The 7,039-nt window shown below is 43.6% G+C and overlaps 1 non-coding gene across 1 annotated transcript; it reads left to right on the top strand.

Annotated features, from left to right (window-relative positions):
- The first annotated feature begins 2,248 nt into the window (after positions 1-2,248).
- Positions 2,249-2,330, top strand: trnas-aga (transfer RNA serine (anticodon AGA)). The gene has a single exon. It is a non-coding gene; the product is annotated as a tRNA-Ser (tRNA).
- The last annotated feature ends 4,709 nt before the right edge of the window (positions 2,331-7,039 follow it).

The raw sequence follows: 7,039 nt of genomic DNA, 5'->3' as shown, positions 1-7,039 counted from the left end.
TAGAAACTGAAGCTTAAAATCCAGTACATTAGACCGCTCGACCACGCTACCACACAAAAGCCAGCACTGAGATTTGTTATGACTAGTGTTTCAGCATCGATTCACTTCAGGCAATTAGATCTCACAAATTTTGTAATGATATTGGCGTAATTTCAGAAGAAAGACCAAAGAAAATGCACAGACAAGGAACAGGCCCTTCATCTATTCAAGCCTGAGCCGATCCAAATCTACTGTTTAAACCTGTCACCTAATTCCTAAGCATCTGTATCCCTCTGCTCCCCACCTACTCATGCATCTGTCCAGACGCATCTTAAATGTGTCTACCGTGATTACCTCTCCCGTCTCTGATGACAACGCGTTCCAGACACCAACCACCCGCTGTGTCAAGTAGTTGCCGCGTGTATCCCTCTTAAACTTTTCACCTCTCACCTTGAAAGCGTGACCTCTCGGTATTTAATCCTTCAATCTGGGAAATAAAACTTTTCTCTATCTACCCTGTCTGTACCTTCATGATTTTGTAAACCTCATAAAGGACCCCCTCAAACTCCTTTTTTCGAATGAAAACAAACCTAACCTACTCAACCTCTCTTCCTAGATTGCACCTTCCATACGAGGCAACATCCGCTTAAACCTTTTACGTGCCCTCTCCAAAGCGTCAACATCCTTTTGGTAATGTGGTGACCAGAAATTTACACAGTATTCTAAGTGTGGCCAGAACAATGTATTGTTCAATTTTAACATGACTTGCCAGCCATTTTATTCAATACCCCATCCAATGAAGCCAAGCATACTATATGCCTGCTTGTCTACTCTATCCACGTGTGCAGCAACCTTCAGTGTATAATGGACCTGCACTCACAGATCTCTCTGTCCATCAACTTCCCAAAGCTCTTCCGTTCATTGTATAACCCCAGCTAGAATTAGACTGACCGAAATGCGTCACCTCACAGTTGTCTGTTTTGAACTCCAGCTGCCACTTTTCCGCCCAACTTTCCAGTATATCTCTATCCTCCTGTATTCTTAAACAGTCACTTATACTTTCTGCTAGTCCAGAAAACTTCGTGTCATCTGCAAACTTTCTGATAATTCCAACAGTGCTCTCTTCCAGATCATTTATGTATATCACAAACAACAGTGGCCTCAACACTGACCCCTGTGGAGCACTACTGGTCATCTTTCTCCATTTCCAGAAACTCCATTCAACTGCCATTCTCTGTCTCCTATTGCTCAACTAATTCTTTATCCACCTGTCTAGAACACCCTGCACACCATGTTACTTTACGTTCTGTATTTGGTTACCATGGGGAACCTTATCTAACTCCATACTGTAGTGCATGTATATGACATCAACAGCCTTTCCTTCATCTATCAACTTGGGCACTTCCCCGATAAACTCTGTGCCTCTCACTGATATGCACATTATTTTCTAAATATGAATAGATCCTATACTTCAGTACCTTCTCCAGCAACCTTCCCAACACTGATGTTAGGCCCATTGTTCTGTAGTTATCCAGAATATCCCTACTGTCCTTCTTGGACAGGGGACAATATGAGCAACGTTCCAGTCGGCCAGAACCTCACCTGTGCTGAAGCATGCCACGAAGATATCTGTCAGGGCCCCAGCTATTTCCTCTTTCACCTCGCTCAGGAACCAGGGATAGAGCCCATCTGTTCCTGGGGATTTGGCCACATTAATTACCCCTAGCCTGCCCAACACAGCTTCCCTACTTATGTCAACATGATCCAGACTAATCAAATGTTTTACTCTAGACTCATCATTCATCATGTTCCTCTCCTCAGTGAACACTGATGCAAAATAATCATTCAGAATCATACCCACTCTCTCAGATTCGACATACAGCCTTCCTTCATTTTCCTTCAGTGGACCAATCCTTTCTCTGGTTACCCGTTTGCTTCTTATATATGAATAATAGGCTTTAGGATTCTCCTCAATTTTGCTAGCGTGAAGTTGTTTCATGACCCCTTTTAACCCCCTTCATTCCTCGTTTAAGACTTGTCCTAATCTTCTCATGTTCCTCCAGGGACCATTATGTTCTTAGCTGCCGGGGCGTTATGTATGCTTCCCTTTTCCTCTTGGCGAGTCGTACAATTGTCCTGTCATCAACAGTTCACGAATATTGCCTTTCACATCCTTTGCCTTCAACGGGACATGCCTATCCTGCACTATATTATCCTACCTTTCAAAGCCTACCACATATGAACTGTGCTCAACCCTGCTCCACTGTCTGTAGTCATGTCCGAGTGGTTAAGGCGATGGATTAGAAATCCATTGGGGTTTCCCCACGTAGGTTCGAATCCTGCTGACTACGTTATGAATGCTTTCCTGCTGGAACAATTCTCGCTCAAAGTTCAGAAAACCTGTTTTGCAAAGCAGGCCGGTAATTTGATTCGACTTGGGAAACTCGAGTTCTTCATCAGAAATGACCCATATTTAAAACATTATCTCTGTCTCTCTTTCCAGATACACTGCTCGACACATCGGGTTTCTGCAGCTGTTATTGAACGTCCTAAGCAGAAGTGCTGCTTTTCATTAGATTCCTTTCATCCCTGTCCACTGTTCTCTGACTCGGGTCAGTGGCAACACTTCCTCCTGCTCGTCAAAGTGCTCATTCCCCACCGCTCCCTCTCCCATCATTAGAAACAACCGCAGGAAATTGCCACTTAACCATCTTTGTTCCAAAGTGAAACTCACCAGCCTCGGGAATCTCTCCACCAAACGGGATTTCTCATCCCTGGACATGGTGCAAGCTAGATGATTCTGAAGAGATACTGTGAAAATATTGTCAGTTGGCAGTTGGAAAAATGTTTAAGAAGCAAACCATATAATTTAGGCTCCAGCTTTGGAAATCTTGAGAAACTCTTTGGGAAATCGAATCAGAGGAGGATGAAGAAGTGTGAACTTTCGGACCGAGTAGAGGACGGGACATTGACTCTAATGTTGTCGGGACAGGAACTGATCTGAGACATTGAAAGAATTATCGCTCACGTACGTGAGGAATACAAACTTCATCTGGACTCTGGGACAATGAAAAACTCTGGAACACTCAAGACAAAATCCAAATATTGACTGGGATCACGACAGTACGAGTACTATAGATGGGTCAGTTTTTGCCCAGTGTGTGAAGGAGGGCTTCCTGACACAGTATGTCGACATGCCTTCAAGGGACGAAGCCACTTTCGATTTAGTACTGGGTAACGAGCCTGGCTAATTTTAGATTCGGGAGTAGGTGAGCACTTTGGAGACAGCGATCACAATTCTCTCAGGTTTACTTTCGTGATTGAAAGGGATAGGTGTACTCCACGGAGCAAGAGGTTCAGCTGGTGGAAGGGAAATTACGATGCAATGAGGTAAGATTTTGAAAGGGTAGAATGTGGTAGGAAACTGCAGGGGGTGAGCACATTAAAATGTGGAGCTTATTCAAGGAAAAGCTCCTGTGTGCCCTAGATAAGTATGTATCTGTCAGACAGGGAGGAAGATATAGAACGCGTGAGCCGCGGTTTACTAAGGGAGTGGAATCCCTGGTCAAGAAGAACAAGAAGTCTTATGTTAGGACAAAATGTGAAAACTCAGTTAGAGCGCTCGAGGTTTCCAACGATATCAGGAAAGACCTAAAAAGAGAGCTGAGAAGAGCCAGGAGGAGACATGAGAAGTTGTTGGCAGATAGGTTCAGGGTTAACCCAAAGGCTTTCCATAGGTATGTCAGGAATAAAAGAATGACGAGAGTTAAATTTGGGACAATCAAGGAGAATAGTGGGAAGTTGTGCGTGGAGTCAGAGGAGATGGGGGAAGCACTAAATAAATATTTTTCGAAAGTGTTCGCTATAGAAAATGAAAATGTTGGCGAGGAAGATACAGAGATACTTGCGTGTAGACTAGAAGAGATTGAGGTTCACAAGGAAGAGCTATTAGAAATACTGCAGAGTGTGAAAATAGATAAGTCAGCTGGGCCGGATGGGATCTGTCCTAGGATCCTCTGGGAAGCAAGGGAAGAGATTGATGAGCCTTTTGGCATCGATCGTCAAATCATCGTTGTCTACAGGAATAGTGCCTGTGGAATGGAGCATAGCATATGTTGTTCCCGTGTTCAAAAAGTGTCGTAGAGATAACCCTGGTAATTACAGACCAGTGAGTCTCACTGCAGTTGTTGGTAACGTGTTGGAAAAGGTTATTATAGATAGGATTTATGACCATCTAGAAAAGAGTAATCTGATCAGGGACAGTCAGCACGGTTTTGTGATGGGTAGGCCTTGCCAAAAGAATCTTATTGACTTTTTTGACAAAGTGACCAAACAGGGAGATGACAGTAAACCGGTTGACGTGGTGTATATGGGTTTCAGAAAGTTGTTCGATAAGGTTCCCCACAATAGGGTATTATACAAAATGCTGTGGAATGGAATTGTGGGAGAGATTGCAGCTTTGATCAGTAATTGGCTTGCCAATAGAAAACATTGTTGTAGTTGATGGAACATGTTCTTCTTGGTGTCCAGGTACTGGCGGCGTACTACGAAGGTCGATGATAGGTCCACTGCTGTTACATGAGATCTAACCTTGCCAATCAGTCTCCCATGGGGAACATTGTTGAACGCCTTACTGAAGTCCATATAGATCACAGTTACTGCTCTGCCCTCATCAATCTTCTTTGTTACTTCTTCAAAAAACTCAATCAAATTTGTGAGACATGATTTCCCACGCACAAAGCCATGTAAACTGTCCCGAATCAGTCCTTGCCTTTCCAAATACATGTACATTCTGTTCCTCAGGATTCCCGCCAACAATTGGAGTATTCTTGGCAGATGCAGTTTCATGTCGGGAATGCGAGGTCATATACTTTGTTGGGAAGAATCAAAAGACACGCTACTATTAAAATCGATAGAAACGCAAAAGATGTGCACTGCAGATGAGTCTCAGTGTTCTTATACATGAAACGAACAAAGATTAATCACATATTTATTTCTTGCTGGCAAATAAAAAGCCTTTTCTGATGCTCACAATTCAAGAGATGGTTTCCAAGAAAATAGCAAAATTAAGTCACCAGTAGAGTAATCAATTACCAAGATATTCCTTCGTGATGTTTTATGGGACATGTGGGATTTTTTTGATTATGGTTCTCCAAACGTTTTTACAATGGAACGGAGAGTTTTAGATGGGAAGTTAAGATCACGCATGATTATTGCCATTTTTGTCACTCACACAAAATTGTTTTTCCTTGTATGATTTATTTCGCTTTGTGGTTACTGCGAGTGGGTTTGTAAACTACACATGCTTGTGAGTTCATTCCTCACTGTTCCTCAACTCCAGCCAAACAGAGTTTACATCCTTCTTTTCTGAATCAAGGTAATCTCTAACCATTGCATAGATGTCATTAACACTTCGGTATTTCACAGGCCTCTGTATATCATCTTACAATATTAATTGATCCTTTACTGTGTTGCAGTTGTGCATAAGAAGAGAAAAATAGAATAGGGAATGGTGGACCTCCGCTTCACACACCCGTTATTGAAGCGAAAATACAGATTACTGCCCATAATACGATCGTGGAAGCATGTGCCAAACCCTCAGGAAACACAGAATAAGTGCAGTGCCACAGGGCATGTCTGGTACAGCACCACAAAGACAACAGAAATGCTTATCTGAGCTTCTATTTTGGATGTATTTCTAAATGAGCAATAGAGTGTTACGTGTGTTCCATTAGGAGTTACCTCACACAAGGAAGTAACCAGTGTTGCAGACGGTCATATCATCCGAGTTCCAAGCCCTGGAATCAGAGACATTCAATATTCTGTGCATAACTGCAAGGAACAGCTGTCCGAGCCGTTTACAGTCCAGATGAAATTATGAATGCAGCTCTCTAGCTGTCAGCCTCTTTCTCCTTTGTCGTGTTTCGTGCAGTCCCTGCGTGGAATCTCGTCAACCACGCTTGACCTGCACATGATGCGGATTGGGCCTTGTTTTCTCGTGAGTTGTTGTCTGAGTGAGGTTCTCGGTTTCTGTGCTGTCATACGTCCGAGTGTTCGGAGGAGTCTGGATATCGTTTTCCAGAATTTGTTTTTAATACAGGGAAGCATGATTTAAAAATTACCTCAAAGCATATCCTCGCTGCGAACTTTGTGTGCCATGCATTTGCGAATGAAGGTGTGTGGATATTGGTTCTTGGTAAAGAATTTGTGTGGGCGTCAGTCCAGCAGTCCCTAGTAGCAATACGTACAAACGGCAAGGGCCACACATTCGACTAGAATAGCACAACAATAATAGGACAGGGCAAGCAGAAGACAGCCAGACAATTCCTGGAAGCAGGGCACTCATCCACGGATTCCATCCGTTGGACCCAATCTGCAATCGCAACAAGCGGAAGCAGCGGTAATGAAACCAAATGAATTCGTACCAAAACGTGAGAGCAGCGTTTCACAGGAACCTCTGCAGCGCTGAGAATGTCGCCCAGACAGGCGAGGAAAAGTCTGCAAACCATATTCCTAGCGTCACCGAACTTTCCAACAAGAACTCCAGAAGCATCCGAGCTTCACATCTTTCTGCTCCAAAACACTCTGCTTTTCCACAACAGAGAATTGCACACTCAACTACCGCGTGTAAGATGAGAATACCAGCCCCTACACTACCAAGGGCGGCAGTAAGAGCGAGGGGAAATAGCTGACACTGTCATTCCACAGCTACAAACGCTCTCTTTGAAAGGTACATTTTCGTATGAATGTCAGGGCAGCATTAGAATATGAGATCTAAACAGCCCGCGCTGTGTATTCATATTCTGGACAATGTGAGTTGTTCACAGCTTTCCCTGAAAGTGAGTGGACGTCGTTATTTCACCGCTGTTGTGAAGCCAGATCCTGCACTGAATCTGCTCCCTCGTTTTTTGTTGTTGTGGCTAAAAGGTGGGCAATCGCAACGTGAAACTTTGTTATATTTCTCTCATTTCCTTCATTACTGTCCTGGTGAGGGAGCCTGGAGATTGGCTCGCTCGATCAGATGGAGGCACCAGCGCATTGTTGAGCTAATTTAATCGAG

Source organism: Chiloscyllium plagiosum, unplaced genomic scaffold (genome assembly GCF_037043375.1).
Source record: "Chiloscyllium plagiosum isolate Xiang-an unplaced genomic scaffold, Cpla_swu_hap1 HiC_scaffold_33, whole genome shotgun sequence".
In the NCBI taxonomy this organism is placed as follows: domain Eukaryota; kingdom Metazoa; phylum Chordata; class Chondrichthyes; order Orectolobiformes; family Hemiscylliidae; genus Chiloscyllium; species Chiloscyllium plagiosum.
The sequence above is the reverse complement of the archived record's forward strand: the minus strand, read 5'-3'. Positions and strand labels throughout refer to the sequence as shown.